This window comes from Podarcis filfolensis (genome assembly GCF_964270895.1).
Source record: "Podarcis filfolensis genome assembly, chromosome: 6".
Lineage (NCBI taxonomy): Eukaryota > Metazoa > Chordata > Lepidosauria > Squamata > Lacertidae > Podarcis > Podarcis filfolensis.
Window position 1 is genome coordinate 81,490,548 of NC_139609.1, and position 20,308 is coordinate 81,510,855.

At 44.7% G+C, this 20,308-nt stretch overlaps 1 protein-coding gene and 1 long non-coding RNA gene across 4 annotated transcripts in view; one reads left to right on the plus strand and one right to left on the minus strand.

Moving 5' to 3' along the window:
- The window catches only part of LOC310764845, a 57,129-nt gene extending 36,875 nt beyond the window's left edge, over positions 1-20,254 (plus strand). For 2 of the 3 annotated variants that reach the window (XR_014549268.1, XR_014549269.1), the window contains 3 exons: positions 43-299; positions 19,004-19,279; positions 20,176-20,254. This is a non-coding gene — a long non-coding RNA (uncharacterized lncRNA). The remainder of the gene's footprint in view (positions 1-42; positions 300-19,003; positions 19,280-20,175) is intronic. The other variant, XR_014549270.1, reaches the window with a different exon arrangement.
- Positions 1-20,308, minus strand: part of ADNP (activity dependent neuroprotector homeobox) — a 312,543-nt gene that overhangs the window by 169,034 nt on the left and 123,201 nt on the right. The gene's annotated exons all lie outside the window — the stretch shown is intronic.

Genomic DNA, 20,308 nt, shown 5'->3' on the forward strand with positions numbered 1-20,308 from the left:
TTGCTGTTATTGATATGATATTTTTGTATATTTATATCTTAGGATTTACAGTGGTACCTCTGATTGCAAATGGGATCCATTCCGGAGGCCTGTTTGCAACCTGAAAAGAAAGCAACCCGCGCCTGCGCATCTGTGTACGCACGGGTCGTGATTCATTGCTTCTGCGCATGTGCATGATGTCATTTTGTGCGTCTGCGCATGCACGAGCGGCGAAACCTGGAAGTAACCCATTCTGTTACTTCTGGGTCGCCACGGGACCCAACTTGAAAACGCGCAAGCTAAAGCAAACGTAACATGAGGTATGACTGTATGTGGAATTTGTTTAAGTTTTCTTGTGTACTTTTTGATGTGTTTTATTTATTGTTTATGACTACTTTTTAAATTATGTATATCTTTTCATATTGTAAGCTGCCTTGAACATGGCTTCAACTATGCAAAAGCAGCATACAAATAAAATGATGATGATGATGAGCCCAGGGATTTGTTTTGAGTATCATAACTGAAAAGCACTCACTTCTCTTCCACACAAAAATCAACTCCTGGTTTCCTACATTTCCTCATGGAGGTGGAATAATTTTGTTGCTGCAGCTGGTCAGTAAGCATTGCCCATCTATTGCCAATCTTCCCAAGAACTAACGCTAGGTCCAGAACTACTATCTATCCACCTCTATTCTGGCAGACCGCCAGTGTGAGTTGGTGAATGTGGCGGACAGTTGTGATCCTACCATTTAAAATGTCCCACAATGCTCTTAGGCAAAAGTACATTTCGGAGAAGGGTGAGGAACCTATAGGGCTGCATTCCTTTCTGGCCAACCTTCCAGGAGTCACGTGCCACTGGTGGGTGGGGCCTGAGGCAAAAGTGGGCGGAGCAATGCATGTAAATGCTGCCTTTGTGCAGTAGGCTAGTTGCCTGGGGAGATTGGATGTGACCTGGGGAGAGTTCTGAGGTCCAGAGAGGCCTGCGGGGCATATCTGGATCCTGAGTCTTGAGATTCCCCCCTCATGAAATGTTAAATGGCTGTTAAAGACCCAGCTGCCCATCATGGGGTTTTCAGGGTCCCTAGCAACTGCCAGAAGTCCCGGTGCACTGGTTAGGCCTGGGAATGTATTTGCCTGCACTTTGCTCAGCTTGTACATTTGTAAATACAGAAAATAGTACGGCAGTACGGTGAGCCTCCAGGACTCTCATTTACAGAGGAAACAAACCCCTTCAGGTGCCCTTTCCACCTCTTGGGCAGCAGGGGCATATCTAACAACACAGAGGCAAAATGTGATGTATCAGTGGCTGGTTTAATGTTAACATAAGCCGATGAAAAGGTGTTGAGGTACGCAGAGCTAACCGTATATTCTTCTTCATTCATGATTGCTAGTTCCCCATCTCTGTCAATAAAATGGATTGCCATTCAATCGCTATGAAATGACAATGTCACACATTGGGACAGAGAGAGGGACGAGATGTCAGGGAGGTCAGCGCAGTGTGGGTGCAACGGCAGAGCCAATCCAGTGTTTCTGCTGGTGTGCCCGCACTACGTCAAACTCCCCAACATCTCCTCTCCTTCTCAGCAAGCAACAACAACACACCAGCTCGTGTTGGGGTGTGTGTGTCTGTCCTTATGGATGAGCTGCTTCGGTAATTCCTACTTTGAGACTGCTGGGACATCAAAGTTCCAGTGATTCAGCCCCTCTCTTCATGCCCTCTTCTGCTTTGTACACCTACCATCTTCCAGTATCCAAACCCTCTGTAGATATTTGTATATGGCATTCTAATTAACTAATTTAAGTAGTCTGATTGGAGTTTTTCAAGCAGAATTCCAGATCTGATGGATACGTTTGACATTGTTGTTGTTTAGTCGTGTCTGACTCTTCGTGACCCCATGGACCAGAGCACACCAGGCACTCCTGTCTTCCACTGCCTCCCGCAGTTTGGTCAAACTCATGCTGGTAGCTTCAAGAACACTGTCCAGCCATCTCGTCCTCTGTCGTCCCCTTCTCCTTGTGCCCTCCATCTTTCCCAACATCAGGGTCTTTTCCAGGGAGTCTTCTCTTCTCATGAGGTGGCCAAAGTATTGGAGCCTCAACTTCAGGATCTGTCCTTCCAGTGAGCACTCAGGGCTGATTTCCTTCAGAATGGATAGGTTTGATCTTCTTGCAGTCCATGGGACTCTCAAGAGTCTCCTCCAGCACCATATTTCAAAAAGGTTTGGCATTACTATTACTATTATTATTTATTTTGAATTTATATACTGCCTTTCCTTCTAAAGGAACCCAGGGTGGCAAATACATATAGACTATATTTGCACTGGATACTCCGCTCCTTCCTGTTTTTTAACCTATGTGTCAACATACGCTTTTGACATTTTGGGAGAGTCCAGACTCTCTTCTATCTACATGCATCAGTTGTCATAGGAACTGTCGTTCCTAAATCAAAGGCATGTTGACATTATAGCTGGCAGGGAGGGCCTGCAATGAATTCTTAAATGTCGCTAAGGTAACTGTTATTTTAACTGGTTTTGCAGAAAAGGGATTTTATTTTATTAGCGTGGATTTATTTTTGGCTGAAAAGATAAACTGAGGTTTAAGCTGCAGTTGATAACGTCAGAGGGTCTTGCTGCATGTTGACAGCCCCCCTCCTCAAGCCCCTAATGCTTAGGTCAGATAAGAGGGGGGAAATGGGGGGAAAGTAGTAAATGCAACAGAGACTGGGGGGGGGGGGGGAGAGAGAGAGAGAGAGAGAGAAGCTTCAAAATTATATTGAAAAAATATTCGTAGGCCCAGGACTTTTTTCAGCTGGAGCTTACTGGAACTCAGTTCTGGCACCTCTCAGATGGGCACCATTGCCATTCTAAGAGAGCAAGAGAAGTGTTCATGGTGAGTTCTGGCACGTCTTTTTTCTAGAAAAATAGCACTGTGTAGACAGTTCTTAAAATGGCACTGTGCTGGTCCCGTGGGTTACATGAGAGGCGAGGTCCAAGTCCGGTCCATGGTCAAAGGTGCAACGTGGAGGCAGTCCATAGTAGCTGAAGCTGGGTGCAGGGCAGGGAGTTGGGTGAAGTCAGGAACAGGCATGCAAGCAAGGAACCAGGGCGGGTCAGGAGCTCATGCAGAAAAGCAGGACAGGGTTCAGGCAGGAACTAGCAACCAACAATGTTGCCCCCACAACTTAGGACTGGGGCTGGCCGGCTTTTATCTGCCCTGAGGCATAGGGCGGCCCCGATCCTCTGGTGACTCGCCTCTCCTGGCCTGGAGTCCAGCACTCCTCCTGTGGGAACTTAGTTCCCTCCGCCTCTCTGCCCTGAGCCTCTGCAGCTCAGTAGAGGCTGGAGGGTTACTGGACCCAGAGGCAACCTCAGCTTCCTCTGACGGGGCTGAGAGTGGAGCACCTGCAGGCAATGGGTCCTCCATCACCTCAGGAGCCAGAGCAGACTCAGCTGATGCCTGCACCTGGATCCAGCACAGATGAGGACCCTTCAGGCTCATGCCCCAGCCCCGGCTCAGCTGGTTCTGGAGGCGGGGAATCCTGTGCAGGCTGGGGTCTCTCAGGTTCAGCATCTGAGTCCGAACCCCAGGCCATCACAGGCACCCAGTACATTTATGAACCCACATGTGAGTCATCTGTACTTTACATACTTAAAGTATCATGCCACTTTAAACAGTAATGGCTCCCCCCAAAGCATCCTGGGAACTGTAGTTTATAAAGGGATTATTCTCCTCATAGAACTATGATCTTTAGAGTTCCCTAGGAAAAGGCCTTGATTATTAAATCACTTGGGGTGGGGGCTGGAGGCAGGCAGCCGTGATGAATTGTTGCAGGTCAGAGCTGTGGGTACCACACGGCATGCCCAGCATCCTCTAAGCTAGCCTACAGCCCTCAGGTGTGGTGGAACGTGCCGACTCATCACCTGCCCAGTTGGCTTCGGTATACACGCAGGCATGGCCAAACTTGGCCCTCCAGCTGTTTTGGGACTACAACTCCCATCATCCCTAACTAACAGGACCAGTGGTCAGGGATGATGGGAATTGCAGTCCCAGAACAGCTGGAGGGCCAAGGGATGAGTGGCAGGGGCGGGGGGGGGGGGGACTGAGGCAACAATATTTTCTGGCCAGTCCTGATTAGAGGCTAGTTGTGTGTGCCTGTGGTAGCTAATAATAAACTTATTACCCTGTTATTCACTTGCCAAGTTCTTCACTTGCCATTATTTCTCTAGTAAGTGTGACAAAGCTCCACACAAAAGCATGATGCTCACTGAGGATGCGGACTTGCTTCATCATGACCGACCTTTCAGAAATTTGCAAAAGCACGTAGCACCTGCTTTGAGTTTTGATGCACTTGTCAGGTACATGTTTTCTAACCTTTTTATCTGCTGCCTAGTCACCAGACCTGAGAGCCTTTCTGCAAGGAGCAATGATAATTCAGAACGATTAAGGTAAAATGTGGGCTATTAGAACTTAATTTTGCCCTGCATTAAGAGCAATCTTTCGCATGTGGGAGAGGTTCTTAGCAAACCTAAAAATGTCAGATATATTTCTTTTTTCTTTTTTCCTTCTACATTAATGGGTAAAGCTTTGCAAAAATCACTGTCTTGGTTATTTTGGGGAGGCTCATTATGATTCACAAAAAGCAGCCACTTTTTGCTCCTTATGTGGCTTGTCAAAACGTGGAAAAGTGGTAGCAATATGTTTGCGGTGATAGCTAAGCAGTAATATATAAGAGCGATAAGCACTCCGGGAAAAGATTAAAAAGAATTATGAGAGATAAGAGATACAGAGAACAAACCAGCAAAAGTCAAGTATTTTACAGCATCAATGATTGCAGCAAGAGAGAGTTAACGTATTGTTGTGAGTTGGCGGGTTATGTGTGTTAGGCTGCATGCCTGAGACCCTTCTAATTCTTGGATCCAGAAAGGGTTAAAATCCAATGGAGGACTCCATTGTTGAAGTAGCCAGGCCAGCTGCTTGGTAATGTTCCTTAATTATTGGCTGCTAGGGACGGGGGTGGCGCTGTGCTCTAAACCACAGAGCCTAGGACTTGCCGATCAGAAGGTCAGCAGTTTGAATCCCCGCAACAGGGTGAGCTCCCGTTGCTTGGTCCTTGCTCCTGCCAACCTAGCAGTTCGAAAGCACGTCAAAGTGCAAGTAGATAAATCGGTACCGCTCCAGCAGGAAGGTAAACGGTGTTTCCGTGCACTGCTCTGGTTTGCCAGAAGCGGCTTAGTCATGCTGGCCACATGACCTGGAAGCTGTACGCCAGCTCCCTCGGCCAATAAAGTGAGATGAGCACCGCAACCCCAGAGTCGGCCACAACTGGACCTAATGGTCAGGGGTCCCTTTACCTTTAGGGTAACAAAGGAAGTGTCTCTGTGCTAGAGGGTAAATGGGTGGGGCCCCCTCCACTGGCTCTTGGTGAGAAGGACAAAACTCAGAGTTGTGTGTATGAGCTAGAAGCTGGAAGCAGGACACAGGCAGAAGCCTGAGAAGGAGAGACATGCTTGATTTCTGCTGGAATTGAAGGCTGTGGGTGTTAATGCTGTGAACACCACCACCATAGGCTCAGGTTTTGTATATATGTGCAAATAAACCATATATCATAAAGACACTGCAGTCACTGCTGTCTCTTATTCCAAGGAAACCCTGGATTAAGCTCCTGGAACTGTGGAGCCTCGCACCGTTCAGAGATTGGGGTGCCGTGCAATGATACAATTAACTTTCTCGTTCTATTTTTCTCACCAAAACCAATGGCATATAAATACCAACCTATACACAATGTTAAAAATATTATTTACCCCTGGAGTCTCTCACTGCTTGGAGATGGGGGCAGCATATAACACTATTGAGCCTACATCCCATACCTTGTACCAATTTATATCCCAACTTTCCTGCAAGGGACACGAGACTCAGCTAGATTGGTAAAGAAAAAGTGCTTTATATGTGTTGTATATGCATTATAACTCTGTGACACCAGGTGGTGCTGTGGAGTTCCGTTTTTGCCAGACTGATTTCTCATAGAAAGCTTACAACGCGTTTAATAGAAACGCTTCTTTGATGTGTCTAGATCCAGCCTCAGTGTGACGTGTGGTTCTTCCCTTCCAGTTTTGCATTGACAACTACCTTGTGTGGAAGGTTAGGCTGCTAGTAGGTGGCTGGCCCAAGGTTGCCCAGCGAATTTTCTGGCTGAGTGTGGATTTGAACTCAGGTCTCCCAAGTTGCAGTTCAACACTAACCACTACATCACACTGGCTCATAATGTTTAAGGTTCGGGTGCTTTCTTGGTGCCATTTTTTTTCACTGTAGAGGGACGGAGATGGCTGTTAATATAGAATACAGTGGTACCTCAGGTTACATAAGCTTCAGGTTACAGACTCTGCTAACCCAGAAATAGTACCTTGGGTTAAGAATTTTGCTTCAGGATGAGAACAGAAATCGTGCTCCGAAGGCGCGGCAGCAGCGGGAGGCCCCATTAGCTAAAGTGGTACCTCAGGTTAAGAACAGTTTCAGGTTAAGAATGGACCTCCAGAACGAATTAAGTTCTTAAACCGAGGTACCACTGAGGTACCCCGAGGTACCCTGAGGTAGGGGGTGGGTCTACTCATAAGCAGAGACAACAGGGAGAAATATTAGACTAGATTAGATTAGAGAGAAAGGTGACTTCCATGTGTGTTTGCTGATGAAACTCTGGCTATCTCTGACAGAATTCTGAAACAGTAGAGCTTTGCTGTGTATGGCCATGTTTTATAAATCATAGAATCTTAGAGTTGGAAGGGACCCAAGGGTCATCTAGTCCAACCCCCTGCAATGCAGGAATCTCAGCTAAAGCATCCATGACAGATGGCCATCCAACCTCTGCTTAAAAGGAAGGAGGGTCCACCATCTCTCATGGGAGTCTGTACCACTGCTGAACAGCTCTTACTGTCAGACAGTTTTTCCAGATGTTTAGTCGGAATCTCCTTTCTTGCAACTTGAAGCCATGGGTTTGAGTCCTACCCTCCAGAGCAGGAGAAAACAAGCATGTTCCCTCTTCCATGTGACAGCCCTTTAGATATTCAAAGATGGCTACCATATCTCCTCTCAGTCTCCTCTTTTCCAGGCTAAACATACCCAGCTCCTTCAAGCGCTCCTCGTAAGGCTTAACTTCCAGACTCTTGATCATCTTGGCAATCATAGGGGAGTGTAACATGTCACCAGACTCGATGAGTTATAGGATTTAGTGTTTTTTTCATGTTCCCAATGTACTTGTTGCCTGAAAGCAGTTCAGGGACTGCACTGGATTAACAGGGATCATTGTAGTTGGCGCAATGACACAAGAGAAAAATGCCTGCAGCAGGAATTACATTGACTTTGAGTGACATCCTGTTCAACTTCCTGTGTTGGCACCTCTGTGGCTGAATAATTTCAAGTAGCACAGAATCAGTATGGGCTCTTTGTTCTCTCTCTCCCTTTCCTGGGTTTGTAGTGCCCCAAGACAAGTTTAAAAAATGGGTTGATAATAATCTATCCAGACAATCTCCTCTACAAAACATTTACCCTTTCACAGGGATAAGCTTCGCTCTTCTAATCCACATATGTTTCTGGATCAGAGCTAGCCCTCCAGATGTTGGCGGATTCCAGCTGGTGTGGCCAATGACCAGGGATGATGGGACTTGTTCTTCAGTAACACCTGGAAGGCTGCAGGTATCCCATTGCTACTCTAGGTCATGATGAAATAAATTCCTTGCACCAAATCCAACAGATTCATTCTAAAGATGAATCTAAAGGTGAATTTCTTGTGACGTAAAGAAAGGATTTTTGCTTTTATTTTTTACTGACATATAAAACCGGAATAATGAAAGTAGGAGAGAATATACTTTAAGGTGTGATTTCAGCATATTTATGGTCGTCTGTTTGAGTGTATTTAAAAAATACAAGTTCTGTTTAAAACAAGATAACTGAGCACAGTAATTAAATAATGTTCTATACCTATTAATTTATTGCCTAGTCTGTCTACGAGGCATACTACTACTTTTTACCACTAATTAAAAGAATATTATGGAAGAAGCCATGAATTAATTATGCTTCAAGGCGCTTGTAATAAAGAAGCTAATTGTGTAAAGACTGCTTCCTCTTTTGGTTATGACAACAAATATAGCTTAGACCTTGTACTGAAAAAAGTGTATGTGTGAACCTGTCAGTCATAAACTGCTTCTTGTACAGCCATTTTCAGATGTTATTATGGACTAAAAGTGTGTGTGTGTGTGTGTGTGTGTGTGTGAGAGAGAGAGAGAGAGAGAGAGAGAGAGAGAGAGAGAGAGAGAGAGAGAGAGAGAGCAGCGTACTGCTCAAAACTTTGATATTGGCAGTTTTATTTCCAATTCCTTTCCTAATAATTCCTAGTAAGGAATTCACAGCTGTGACACACTGGGTCAACAGTTTCAACCACTATGACCACAAAGTTTTGTACCTGTTCAGTCACTGCCAGTTCAGACCCCACGAGTGTATATGTGAAATTAAGATTTTATTTCCATCCAGATATGCATCACTTTCAGTGCCGGATTCACGTATAAGATAAACAAGCTATAGCTTAGGGCCCCACTTTCTTGGGCCCCCAAAAAAATTTAAAGGGAAAAAACACTGGATGTACATTTCCAAAATATAAGATAAAAAACAAATAACATAAAACCAACATACAGCAACAGTGTTTTGTGTTTGTCGGCTCCTATGATGTAAGCAATGGGCCCCGCCTGCTAGCCTGCTCCCTAAAATATCACATATAAAGGGCCCCATTACCTTCAGTAGCTTAGGGCCTCATCAAACCTAAATCTGGCACTGATCACTTTACACTTGTTTACATTGAACTGCATTTACCACCCATTCCCTCAGTTTGAAGAGGCCATCTTGGAGCTATTTGCAATATCCTTTTGTTTTAATGTCCTTGAACAAGTCAGCATCGTCAGCAAACTTGGCCACATCAATGCTCATAGGACTAGATCATTTATGAACAGGTTAATAAGCACTGGTCCCCAATACCAATACTTGGGGGACTCTGCTTTTACTTCCCTCTATTCTGAGAACTGTCCATTTATTCCTACTCTCTGCTTTCTGCTACTTAGCCACTTCTTGATCCACCAGAGGACCTCCCTCATTCCATGACTCTTAAGCTTAGGAGGCTTTCATAAGTTGCCTCTTGCAAGGGGTGCTGACTTAGACCCCAGGTTATGGGTGTGAGGAATGAGGATGTTGCTTTCCCCCAAACAAATGTAACAGTTAGACAAATGTCAGCAGTCCAGACAAGTGGAGATATTTAGTGCTTGTGGTCTGGATGTGGTTGCAATAAGTAGACAAGTGTCTGCAGTCCAGATTAACTCACACTTGTGAAATGGAGATTGTTATGTACTGAGTTGAATAGGATCCAAACTGCAGCAGTCTGATTGGTCCTAGAACAATACGATCCAAAATGCAGCAGTCTGATTGGTCCTAGAACAATGCAGCAGCATGATTGGTCGGCAGGAACCACCCAATCATGCTCCAGATAGAAGTGAATCCACAACCTGATTGGCCTACAGGAGAATTCCGGAATTAGCCAATCACGCGCAGCCCATTGTGTAAATAATGTATATAAAGCAGATACTTTGAGGGGACTTTCGTTCTTCCTTCTCACCACTATGAGCTGAATAAAGAGCATGAAATCCAATCTCGACGCAGAGTATATTTCAGAGATGTTAAAGCTTATGATCAGAATGCAGTATTTTTTTTGCTTGGCTTAGCAGGTAATTGCATAGGAACATAGACTAAATAAGGGAAATGGTAAATAAATGTAGAGGGTCGCCGAAATCAGAGTAAGGGAAGTGTAAACTAAAAAAAATATGTTTAGAGGTACTCTCATTTTGACTCAAGAAAACCACCATTTTATAGTTCAAATTGGGGGAAATAAATACAGTAAATGGACAAAAGGACAAAGATTCATAAAATGTTTAGGGGTATGGATCCCCCAGGAATAATAATAATAATAATAATAATAATTCTAGAACAAGTTGGCTTCAGTTCCATATCTCAGATTCATGTATGGACTTGAACACAGCTGCTCTTCCAGTTCCACGTTTCTCCAAATTTTGTGTTGGAGTTAATGGCTTCAAAAAGTACAAAATTGTGTATAAATGTTATTTTAGGATGAAATACTTATAGAAAGTATGCTTTAAAAGAAAAAATAGGTTGAGAAATGCGTATTTGTGTGTGTGTGGGGGATAAATCAACAATGTGTTAAATATAGATATTCAAATGTGACTTTCCATGTGAATTCTAAAAAACAACACCTGCAGAAGACAGAAATGGAACAGGGAAAGCTTATGAATGAAGACATGTGAACATGACATTAACTGGAAACAGACTGGCCCCTCCATCTTATTTAGACCCTAGTTTAGCCATAAGAGGACAAACAAAAATAAGTTACAAATCATAACCCAATTACCACAGTAAACATAAAGGAGAATTATTAATATTTTTGTCTCAGCAATTTTTAACCACACATACTGTCAGCTGGTGTTCCAAAACGAATGTTTAGGTATGTGATGACATAGTTGATGCTTACATTCATTCCTTGTTTGCCTCATAGTGCTATATTTAAGGTACCATTGCTATTTTTAATAACATAAATTACCTGGAAAGTGACAGTGTTGATGTTGGCTGACTTTGAATGCAAAATTAATAAGACCTTGTTTTTCTTCCTTTGAAACAAGGAGGGTGATTTAAAAATAAACGCATGGGCTTGCAAGAGAATATCTGACTTGTTTATGATATTTCTTCTCTCAGTAAGCTTAATAATGTTAATAAAAGATCTGAAAAAGTGCAGGGCTGAAAGAATTAGGTGGGAAATAAATGTGGATCTAAAACCAGGGGAAAGTTTCTGTGAGCAAATTAAGAATTCTTTGGGTAAACTGTTTTCTTAAGCAATAGGTTTCAAATTCCAAAGCCGCTGAGGTCTTGGATAAGGGAGTAAAAGACTCACAGAACAATCCAAAGCGTATGCTGGCTGAAGGGATCCAGGATTTGGCAAAAGCAGTGCTATGCTGGCACTACGTCAAGTACTCTGGTGATGTTATGCTGGTGGAATGGTCCAAACAGGCTGTTGTCATGGGTGGGATGAGGTGGCACAGGGAACGAGCAAACTTACTGCGTGGCTACATACACGGAATACATTTAAATCATATTTCCCCTCCCCCAAGATTCCTAGGGACGCGGGTGGCGCTGTGGGTTAAACCACAGAGCTTAGGACTTGCCGATCAGAAGGTTGGCGGTTCGAATCCCCGCGACAGGGTGAGCTCCCGTTGCTCGGTCCCTGTTCCTGCCAACCTAGCAGTTTGAAAGCATGTCAAAGTGCAAGTAGATAAATAGGTACCGCTCTGGCGGGAAGGTAAATGGCGTTTCCGTGTGCTGCTCTGGTTCACCAGAAGCGGCTTAGTCATGCTGGCCACATGACCCAGAAGCTCCCTCGGCCAATAAAACGAGATGAGCACCGCAACCCCAGAATCAGTCACAACTGGACCTAATGGTCAGGTGTCCCTTTACCTTTACCTTTAAGATTCCTAGGAACTGTAGTTCACCCCTCACAGAACCACAGTTCCTTAACAACCTAAAGTTCCCAGTATTCTTTGACGTGGAAATAATGTCCTTTGATGGTGTTCTCAGTGCCGAGCATCACTGCTGGTTCTGGAGAAGGGGCTAGAGTGAGGTGCAGGGAGTTCATTGTGCTGCGGCCATGGTGGCAGAGTAGATGCCATGCTCCTGCTACCTGCACCATGCTGGGTTCTCTGAGCCACCCCATCTCAGGAACCAGCAATGGTGCTTGGCATTCAGAAGGTAGGTGAACAACACTGGCCTGCCTATGCTACTCTGCCAACCACCACTGGCTGGGTAAAGGCAAATGACCCATGGCATCTTTATCCTTTTTTTGCCACAGTGGCTAAGTGGTTATGGAATTACTCTGGAGTGTTTACAGTGTAGCTTTGAGTATAGGCATGGTGGCAAACCTCTTTCAGGTTAGGGTTGCATTCCTTTCTGGACAACTTTCCAAAGACCACATGCCTGTGCTGGGTAGGGTCAGAGGTACCCGTAGATGGAGCAATGGATGCCATCTTCACCTTTGTGCAATAATCTAGTTTCTACACACACTCACACACTCTGCAATATCCTCCATCCAGACAAGCAAGAGGCATTGCGTGGCGAGTTCCCGTCCCCCCCCCAGTGGAAATAAAGACACATGACACAATGATTTAAGGTTAATGGGCTAAATATGGCCACAACTTTATTGGTTACAGGTGATGAGTGGTAAATTGGATGGGCCAAGCACCCAAAGCCAGCCGATTGGCTGGCCAGGGGGTGACACGGCCAGGGATTCCCCCAATCGTGCGGGGGCTGGGCTCCAGCCACCGTGCACATGGTGGGGCCGTGACGCCCGCAATCCCACCTCCTCTGCCGGGTGGGAGTGACTTTATCAGAGGTCAGGGACACATTCTATCCAGGCAAAAACATTTGGGGCATAATACGGGGTTGCTAAGGGTTGTGCGGCCTGGGGACCACCCCAACAACCAGAGAGAGATACTTAAGAGGGCTGCTTTTGCCTCTGGGCCTCAGGCTCACCACCATGTAAATATTGGGAGCTCCCTCTCATTTGCTTCTGGTAGGACTGGTTTTTCCCCAGGCATGCAAAAGGTGAGCGGAGCCTTATTCGCAGCTTCTCCCCATCCAGTGTCCTGTGCATGGCTCAGGATGTTAGGAAGCACTATTCCCTGTTCCACCCTGTATTTGACACATGCAACACTGCTTCCGTTCCACTGCAGTTCATCTTCTACCCCAAACGGCATTCATCTCTATGTCTACTGTTGTGAAATTACATAGATCACCCCCAAGGGACCCGTGTGTGCTCTCGTCACAGGCATCCTGGCCAGAGGATGGACTTGCTGTGTCGTATGGGCTCTTCTTCCTTCCCTTTGTGTGTTACGCTACAAGCCACACTAGGGGAATGAAACTCCTTCCAGTATGGATGAGTAGGACCTAGCCATACCTTTCTGGGCCAGTGAGGCTGTTAGATTCAGGGTGCTGAAGGTGGCCTCTTTGAATGATTTGTGTATTGTGATATCAAAGTGTGTGTGCTGGAGAGGTGTTACCCCATGAGCCAACTGGCTCCCTCCAGGTGAAGGTGGCATTAATGTCCCCGTCTCTGATTCACCAATGGATGCTGATTGTGTGTCTGCCATTTTTATGCTATTTGGGGTTTTCCTGAGCTTTGTGTTTGCTCCCTTTCTGTGCTGAGCAGGTATAGAATATGGCAGCTGTTCTGCCAGGATAGTGATCTCCCCTGCCATCCTTGGTATAATGTGTCTATAGCAGGAGTAGCCAGTGTGGTCCCCTCTAGGTATTTTGGACTGCAACTCCCACCAGCCCCAACCAGCAAAGCCAATGGTAGCTGATGATGAGAGTTGTACTCCGAAACATCTGGAGGGTACCATGTTGCCTAACCCTGGTCTGTAGGATTGCTCTGTGAAGGGTAACAAGGCTTCAAGGAGTTTTCTGTGTTACAAAGCTGACAGGTTGAAAATAGCATCAGAATAATTTAGAGAATTCCACTGGCAGAAAACATATGCTCTTCCTTCATAGAGAACATTTTCCAGTGGAGGATTTGCAGGCCTCTGACCTTCATACTCTGGTAGATTATGTTTGTTATATAATTCATGAGTTTATCAGATAGAAATATCTGACACCTCACATTTTCGAGAAGCCTGCTTCTAATTAATTCCTGGTGCCTTATCGTATCCTCTTCTTGGTTTCTCAGATTTAAACAGCGTTCCACAGCTGCTGGCCTGAATATTTTGCACTATCTATCTATCTATCATCTATCTATCTATCTATCTATCATCTATCTATCATCTATCTATCATCTATATGATTTTTGTGCTTAGTTTTTCCAGCCTATAGTAACATATATTATTAATATTATTATTAATTGAATTTATATATAGCTCTTTATAAATTCAATTAGTAATAATAATAATAATAATAATAATAATAATAATAATAATAATATATTTTACTATAGGTTGGAAAAACTAAGCACAAAAATCATATCTAGATAGATAGATATAGCTCTTTAGGGACGCGGGTGGCACTGTGGTCTAAAGCACTGAGCCTAGGGCTTGCCGATCGGAAGGTTGGCGGATCAAATCCCCGCGACGGGGTGAGCTCCCATTGCTCAGTCCCAACTCCTGCCAACCTAGCAGTTCAAAATCACGTCAAAGTGCAAGTAGATAAATAGGTAGCGCTCCGGCGGGAAGGTAAACGGCGTTTCCATGCGCTGCTCTGGTTTTGCCAGAAGTGGCTTAGTCATGCTGGCCACATGACCTGGAAAAACTGTCTGCGGACAAACGTCGGCTCCCTCGGCCAGTAAAGCGAGATGAGTGCCACAACCCAAGAGTCGTCCGCGACTGGACTTAACTTTCAGGGGTCCTTTTTATATAGCTCTTTACTTGGAGGTCTCAGGGAGATTCACAGAATAAAATCAAAATATAAAACCACAAAATACATAATCAAAATAGAAACAACAACCCAATAACCACCACCACCCAAAAAGAGCCACATTTTAAAAGGGCATAGATGTCAATCATATCAGCCAAAGGCCTGGTTAAAAAGGAATGTTTTTTCCTGGTGCCTAAAGGTGTATAATGAAGGTGCCAGGCGAACTTCCCTGGGGAGAGCATTCCACAGACAGGGAGCCACCGCAGAGAAGGCCTATTCTCGTGTTGCCACCCTCCTATGCATAACAGAGCAAGCAAATGATATAACAAAAAGAAAAGGAAATGAATATATGGCAAGATGTTATCTAAAATGACAACATAAAAATGAAGACATCATAGCTCCAAGAATAAATAGAAACATTAAATTCATGTACTAAACAGAGACTACTAAGAGTCCTACAAGATGAGATGGTTAGAGGTCAACAGTTGGGTCTCCTGTGGTTTTTTAAAATGGCCAGCGGTGCCTGTATGTTTTGTCCCATGGAGCAAAAAGTTGCTTCAGGCTCAACCTGAAATGCAGTATGTGGAGATGGGGGTTAACCCCTCCTTTCCACCCAGCACTAGAGTCTCCAACTGAACTACCCTGTCTACAGATGCATTTGCCTTTCAAAAAAGTGGGTGACAAAAAAGTCATGTCTGTCACCTGAGCAGAAACTAAGTTTGTATCATCAGTTCAACCATGTATACAATTTGCAAATACTAACATGTGATGGAAAAGTTGGTATTTTGGCCTCAGTATGATTCTGAATATCACTGTATGTTGAATTTCATGGTAGGGAGTAAGTGTGTGCATGAAGTCCTTCAAAACTGCTTATGAAATATCACTCAGTTTTCTATTTTGTGTGCTCACTGAAGCCAAACTAGGCATGATACAAAGGCTCTATCCACACCAGGGGTTGGCAAGGTTTTCCTCGCCTGGGCCGGTTCACTCCAGTAGCAATCCCTCTGTGGGTCAGATTGCGCACACATAAGTGCGCATGCCCATGATTTCCGGCGTCTGCGTCTACACAGACACGATTTCTAGCATCTGTGCATGCGCAGATGCGATTTCTGGTGCAGCGGAAGCGAGTCCCCACGCTGCACTGTGCAGGTTTAGCACAGCACGCGGGGACTCCCCAAGCAGGCAGCTCGGTTTGGGGGCAGTTCGGGGGCCGGTTAAACAACCCCTGTGGGCCGCTTGTGGCCCATGGGCCTTAGGTTGCCAACCCTTGATCCACACTATACATTTAAAACACCATCATGCCACTTTAGAAGAAGAAGAGTTTGGATTTGATATCCCACTTTATCACTACCCGAAGGAGTCTCAAAGCGGCTAACATTCTCCTTTCCCTTCCTCCCCCACAACAAACACTCTGTGAGGTGAGTGGGGCTGAGAGACTTCAGAGATGTGTGACTAGCCCAAGGTCACCCAGCAGCTGCATGTGGAGATGCGGAGACGCGAACCCGGTTCCCCAGATTACGAGAGTACCGCTCTTAACCACTACACCACACTGGCATGGCTTCTCCCAGGGAATCCTGGGAAGTGTAGCTTGTAGAGAGTTACGAAGGGACCCCTCCCTCCCTCACAGCTTGACAAGTGGTTTAACAATCAATCTCTCTTCGCACTTTTTCTTCTTCTTCACACAGATCTTTTTACATGGTGTAAAACCAATGTCTCAAATTCTTTTCTTTCAAATATTGGAAGGTGTGGGTCACATTCAGTGTAGCAGCAAGCAGCACTTCGAGTGAGTGGAATGACTTTGTCTTACACAACAGGGATTCCACCCCCCCACTTCTCTTCTTCCAAAGCACCCCCTAACTCTGTTCTGGGTTTCCCCACAACACTCTGGAACAGGGTGCATGAGCAGGCGGGGTGGGTGGGTGGGGAAGTCCCATGGTGCAGAAGGAAGTAGTTCTGCTTGCACATTTATTTCGTAGAATACAACCCAATGTGACTTGCTCCCTCCATCCTATGGGGAGATTTGATGGCAGCGAATAGAACTTGCATGAATAAAGAGCAATCGCAGGATTGTTGCCTTTTTTCATAAGCAAAATAGTAGTCAGAACTACAGCAAATAAAAAAAGGGGGGCATCCCAAAGTACCCCAGTATGATACTCATTCATCTTGCCTAATCATGCTTTCCTTGAATTCTTGCCATCACCCCTTTCATGGGGACGGTCCATCGTCAATGCATGTGTGGTCTTTTGTGCAGAAAAGCAAGCAGAAACCCTTCCCTTCTTCTTTGTACAAATGACTCCTGCTGTGAACAGGCGGTCCTAGACCACCCAGTGGGCCTCCGAGTGAAAAATAATCAACTAGTCATTAAGGAAAGGGCTGAAAGAAAGGAACATATTTTCTAAAGGTCAGCTGAACCCACTGAGCACTTACATGGTGGAAATTATAGCGTGCTTCTTTCTGGGTAGTACAGGACTAAAAGATCCTGTAAAGAAAAAGATACAAAGCCATTTTATAGTGCAGCCTTTTTAAAATGTTTAAAAAGCACCCTTCTCTCCCTCTCTTTATCTGCATGTTGATCTACAGCTAAGTGCAAACAAAATATTGAAATGTGAATATTCAGGACTCCTGCTTGCTTCCCTTTAACCGAACTCTGATTCCTGGCCAGGGAAGGCTCATACGTGTACACAGCTCTCTGTTGCTATATGTTGATAACACAGAAAACTTCTGTATACCAGGGCAGAATACTCCATTGGCCCTTTCACTAACCCACCTCTCTTCTACCTTATTCAGCAAGCAGGAAGGTAGTCATGGCTTGTGGTTGGCAAGCACAGAGGTGGGCAACTGAAGGAGAGATGAAGCAACATGAATGGTGGAAGACAGCATTGCTCTTGACACATATTCCCTCACAACCTCCAGGTTCTGCAAGTGGCAAGCAGATTGACCAGACTCAATGTTGGCAGCCTTGTGTATTCAACACATACAGTATTCTCCAGCACTGCATTCTGGTTCTGTCTTCTTGCTTTGCCAGGCTAGTACTCAAGGCAGCTTATGCAGGATAAGCAACATGTTGCAAACAGCTCTGTATTTTTGCCTGGTGGGGCTGACAAAGAGACCTGGTAGAACTGGCATAGCACTGGGCTCTGGGCCAACTGATGACCTGCTTGTCTTTCTCCTGGGATATAGGGCTAGGGAGGAAGGCTTCCTGCGCTTGCAGGCTTCCCCTTAATGGGTTATACTCAATGTTATTCATACTCATTGAATCATAGAAGCATAGAATGGTAGAGTTGGAAGGGACCCCAAGGGCCATCTGATTCAACCCCCTGCAATGCAAGAATCTCAGCTAAATCATCCATGGCAGATGACCATCCAATCTCTGCTTAAAAACCTCCAAGGAAGGAGAGTCCACAACCTCCTGAGAGAGACCGTTCCACTGTTGAACAGCTCTTGCTGTCAGAAAGTTCTTTCTGATGTTTAGTTGGAATCACCTTTCTTGTCACTTGGATCCATTGGTTTGCATCCTACCCTCCAGAGCAGGAGAAAACAGGCTTGCTGCTCCATCCTCCAGCTCTTATTGTCAGAAAGTGATTCCTGATGTTTAGTTGGAGTCTACTTTCTTGTCACTTGAATCCATTGCTTTGTGTCCTAACCTTCAGAGCTTGCTCCCTCCTCCACGTGACAGCCCTTCAGATATTTGAAGATGGCTATCACATCTCCTCTCACTTTCCTCTTTTCCAGGCTAAACATATCCAGCTCCTTCAGCCATTCCTCATAAGGGTTCGCTTTCAGATCTTTGATCATCTTGGTTGCCCTCTGTGGCGATCACACAGGGTCCCCGGACATTTGATGGTCTATTGATCCCTGTGCCACCACTGTGCTCACTTCCCCGCTGCCACCAACCCGTTTCTCTCGGGTACACACGGAGTCCAGACAGTTGCTAAAATTAAACCAACTATACACGTTTATTTTATAAGCATTAACAAGTTTATAGTTTCAGGTAATTTTTCTTGTCAGTTTCTTAACCTTAGTTTCTTTACCGGCCTATACCTTCCTAATACCTTCTGACTGATTATCCCAACTGTTTAACTGACTCCTCTTAACAGATTCTCTCACTCTCTCACATCAGACTAGCCTAACCCACAGACTTATCCTCTCTCTCCCTTCTCTAACTCCAGACTGACTTCTTAACCACTCTAACTCTAACTCCTCCCCTTGGGTTCCTATAGTTTAGTCATTTTACAATTAGTTAACCCTTTCCTTATGAACCCAGTATGATGTCACAAACCTAGGAGGGCAAACGCCACACCCTCCTCTGCACACATTCCAGGTTATCAATATTCTTCTTAAACTGTGGTGCTCAGAACTGGACACAGTACTCCAGGTGTGGTCTGACCAAGGCAGAACAGAGATGGTAGCCTTATTGAAATAAACAGACGAGAGAGAAAACTCACTGATTTCAATGGGTTTACTCGGCGTATGACTAGCACTGGATTTCAATCAATATATTTATTCAACAAAGTCCTGTGTGTTACAGACACAAAGAAGGAATTCCTACCTGCTGAATGCGAGGCCCTGGGGAAGCCACAAGAAGGCTAGCAGGAACTGCAGCAAGCAGGCTTTTCTCCTCCACTGAAGTGAGATACATTGAGCCTGGAAATCATATGTGGGGAGGAATGTGCCCAGAATAAGGATGAAGGATGAATTTGTTCACTTTGCATTTTACTGGGAACTTACGTAAATCCCTGAACTGAAACATAGCTATCCTTTAAAATTGCAGCAGCAAAGGGACTGTGACCAACATCATGGGAAGGTGAAACTGTTCCGCTCCCTTGTTATGTTATTATGAAATTGTTCTTGCAATGGGAGATTTTGAGAAATTTTCCTGTTTTCTTTGTTGAAAGCAGCTTTGAGCATGATCATTTTTGTGGAAATACAGATAAAAATATGCATGGATGAATGAATCTTTCACCTCTCTGAATTTTGCAATGCACTTCTCCAATAAACAAAAATAATACCAAAATAACATGTACGGGATAAGGGGAAAGTATATATTAGTGAAAATAATGTCCAAGATGCATTATATTAGGTGAAATTGTTTCAAAAAATGTGTATAGTATTGGGAGAGATGCACATAAAATGTGCACAAATGTACATGCAGACTTTTTAAAAAAGAAGTTCAAAAACTGATGCAAAGATGGAGCAAACTGAATATTAGAAAAATTGACAGATTTGTCCATCCCTAGACCAGAGTACTGTTTTCTGTCAGGCATAAGAAGCTTTTCAGTGAGTCTCCCTCACTGAGTAATTGCACAAAATTACGGTCTTGAGGAATAAAGATTTAATTCTCTCTCTGTGTGTGTGGCTAAAGAAGTGTCTGGGTTGAAGAACGATTATTGGCAAAATTGGGGGGGGGGGTTAAAGATGAGGCAGCTGTATATTAGGGACAAATTTCGAGTGGAGCAAATGGAATTCAAGTTATGCCTCTTTTGAAAAGTGGTAGGGGGTGTGAACTGGTGAAAGGTTTGAATTTCTCACACAGACTGTTGCCTTGGTTCATTTTGCTTTGTTTGAAAAGTGAGCAAAAGTTGTACCATAAATGGGCTGCTGCTTGAAAAGTGCAAGTAAATATTATGATCTTGTCTCCTAAAGCTAATAAGGCCCTGATTACTTCGCAATTCCTTGACTGTTTGCTTATTCATGTTGCAGGAATCTCGGCAGCCTCAAAGACCGCATTATGGCAGGTGATGGACTGGAGGCACTGTCTACACTGGCGGAGGAAGAGGAGTGCGGGGGGAGTGCACCGCCCCCGGCAGCACGACCTCCAGGGTGCCATCACAGC